Below are 3634 nucleotides of genomic sequence, written 5' to 3'. Positions count from 1 at the left end.
AAAAAAAAAAAAAAAAAAAAAAAAAAAAAAAAAAAAAAAAAAAAAAAGAAAAGAAATTAGTGGACAGAACCTAGGAGGCAGCCTCCTTGTTAGAAGTACTAGCTATTCTTCCAGAAGATATGAATTTGGCTCTCAGCACCCACATTGGGCAGCTGATGCCCACTGCTGGATGCACCCACATGGCGTGTGTAACCACAGACACCACTACACTCGAACATCAATTAAAACGCAAAAGAAATAAATATGAAAGAATTTAATAGCTGGGCAGTGGTGGTGTACACCTTTAATCCCAGCACTTGGGAGGCAGAGGCAGGTGGATTTCTGAGTTCGAGGCCAGTCTGGTGTACAGAGTGAGTTCCAGGACAGCCAGGGCTACACAGAGAAACCCTGTCTCCAAAAACCAAAATCCAAAAATAAATAAATAAATAAGAATTGAATAAAAAATTCAAAATATTCCCCCAGAAACTGAATTTACTAAACACATATAATCATTATCACTAGAATCCTTCCTCTTTCTTTGGCTTTTAGGAACAGAATAGAATCTTCACAGTGTTATTAAAGGAACTCTGTGGTAAAGAAGGAAAAAGATGTTCAGATAAATCACTGTGAGCCCAAGAGCCATAGCGGCTCATGCTGGTTTATTCTTTAATCATCCACACACCGATGATCGAAGTTTGAGAAAATTGTACCACAGCGCAAGGCCAAGACTGTCACAGCTTAAGAGGAACCAAACTGACTTTCTAGGATGTTCTTTGGCAGTCGTGCTTGCCTCCAGCGTCTCGGACAACTGGTGTCGTGTAAAGAAGTGGACAGTGAAATAATAAGGGCTCTTGAGGCTAAAGAACTAGGAAAGCATGCTCAGAATGATGCGATTGTGCCTGGTAAAATCCCATTAAATTCTGGGCTATCTTCTGGTCTTCATGTATTTCACAGTATGTGAAAAAATAACTCTGGTAAAGCTCCATAGTCTCAGGTCAGAGTATTACCCTCAGTATTATGCGGATATAAAAGGACAGCTAATTGGCTCACACAGTATCATATTTTATAACGTAAGTAGTAGTTTGCTAGGAACAAAAACTCCTAGATTTTCTCAGTGGCATGAGGGAAAACAGAGCCCTAGGTCGCCAGGATTTACTGCTATTGTTGATAGCCTGGGAAACAGGATTCTAGGTAAAATTCAGCAGTGACAGTTGCATGTAGTTGCTGGTGGCATGCTAATTAGAAGCATCTTTGGAAGCATGTTTTAATAATATTATCATGCCTTTCTAATACGGCTAATTAATTAAGCCCAGAAACTTTATTATTTTTTTTTTTTGCAGATTAGTGAAAATGGGTTAAACAATGTTGGGCGAATTGATGGATATAGATAAGTACTCCTCTGGTATACACACAATAAGAAGTAGAAGTACAGTGAGAATGTGAGGAAATGTATAAATACAAGGCAGTATTACAGAGCCATTTAAATGCTCTGAAGAATATTTGTCTACATAAAAGGATAGGTACAGAATGCCAAATTACTAAGGTATAACAAAATGCAATTTATGCTATGAATCACATCCATATGTGAACAAGAAGTAATTTAAATTTGTTCATTTTGTATTTTTACAACAGGTATTATTTTACAATTCACATTTTATCACATATACAGTTATAGAGTAACACATTAACAACAACAACAAGAAAATCCTGCAAAGCAGTGTACTGATATACTCAGTACAGGCCAAAAGGACAGAGCAGAGGCTAGTCAAATAAGAGGAGAAAAATGGTGCCAATGAGAAATCTTACCTAAAACCACTTCAATTAACATCTCACCCATTTAATGTATATCAGACAATTATTTGTTTCATTTAATTATTTTTTGGATATCTACAATATTTCTAAGTATCCCGAAAATATTGAAAGAAATGGACTTTGTCATATACCTTGTGTCTCAATGCATTCTCTGAAAATCCCTCAAGCGATTTGGATTACTGAATATCTTTCTAATCCAGTTTTTTTCTTTTTCTAATGCACTAAGGCCTGAAATATCACAAAGAATTCTTTTTCTTTTCATTATCTATTTTCCCAGTATCTACTTTCCTGTGTCTGTTCTCTTTCAAGACCACTTTTTCCTTTTTCAGGTACTTTTTTTTTTCCTCTTCTGCTAAACAGAATATTCCCAGAGTCACCATTTTGATAACCAATCCCTAGGAAGAAATCACTTACGGAGGCCTAATCAAAAATCTCAATAAATCATGATTTAGAAATACCACGGAATTTAGCAAATATCACAGCCTCTCTCTTCCCTGTGGTCACAGAGCAGCTTCCGTATCTGCATCCTTATGAAACTCATAAAATGTTAGAAGAGGAGAGAAGAATGAGTTGGAAAAGACAACACTAACAGGAGCCCAAATCTTTTAAGTTCAGACTCCACTTTTGAGAACTCAGGCTAACTAACAGGCCGGTATAGTATTAGTTTCCAAGTTATCCCCAAACAACACCGGAGCCCAGCTCCAGTTTCTAGGTTAATCCCAACAAGACCAATGTCTCCACGTTATTCACCCAACAAATCTGCACCCCTAGGTTACAAACTCACCCCTCCCTAAGGACCACCTAAAGGAAACAGAAATTAAGTTTATGGTTTGACTTTCAGCACCAGCCAATTATGCTAAAGGCCATAGTAGCTTTCCAATTAGATGCTTGCATATTCACTGGCTGGTTGCCTTGCCCCCAATAGATGTTCAGTGTTCCCCTCTACCAAAAAATAAACAATCAAAAACCAGTGAGCTGAATGGCCTAAGCTAGCTCAAAGAGCTAGCTGCTGTAAGTTGCATCAGATTGGCTCCTGTCTGTTTTGGCATACACTAACAAACGGATGTATGATTAACATGAAAGTCTGCCATGGTTTGGAGTTGATGGTTTATAAAGCTGGCTCATTCCATTAAAGATTCTATAAGATACTTCGTTTTGATTAAATTTAGGAAGCATGTAAACAGTAGTGCTAACACCCCTAGGAAAAAAATCACTCAAAGAAGCAATCAAACCAAGAAACAAAACACCAAATCCTATCCATGAAGAGTAATCACACACTGAAGCCAAGTTTGGAGTTTTCCAATAATGTTTGTGATGGTTTGTATCTGCTTGAGCCAGGGTGTGGCACTATTAGGACCTGTGGGCTTATTGGAGTAGATGTGTCACTGTGGGCATGGGCCTAAGATCCTCATCCTAGCTGCCTGGAAGTCAATATTCTGCTAGCTGCCTTCAAATGAAGATGTAGAACTCTCAGCTCCTCCTGTACCATAACTGCCTGGATGCTCCCATGTTCCTGCTTTGATGATTGTTGTAGTATATATTTAAATCCAGCCTCTGGCCAAGCCGACTATCTAAGCTGCAGCAGCTCTGCCTAGTTCAGCCGCCAGGTTTCTCTGCAAGGGGCCATGTGCGTGCAGCAGCTAGAGCCGGCCCGCCAGAAACACCAGCCCTGCCACACACGAGACACCAGCATGGGAGATGACTCTGCCAATCATCCATGCTGTCCCTGCGATGCTGGGCATTGCCAAGACCATCCCGTCATCCACACAGGCCCAGTAGAAAAATGAGACTCTAATGCTTAAAGATTAATCAAAGGCTTTATATGTTTGGTAAAGCTCAATAA

Source organism: Grammomys surdaster, unplaced genomic scaffold (assembly GCF_004785775.1).
Source record: "Grammomys surdaster isolate TR1022 unplaced genomic scaffold, NIH_TR_1.0 125581, whole genome shotgun sequence".
NCBI classification, from domain to species: Eukaryota; Metazoa; Chordata; class Mammalia; order Rodentia; family Muridae; genus Grammomys; species Grammomys surdaster.
This window is presented reverse-complemented; position numbering follows the sequence as displayed.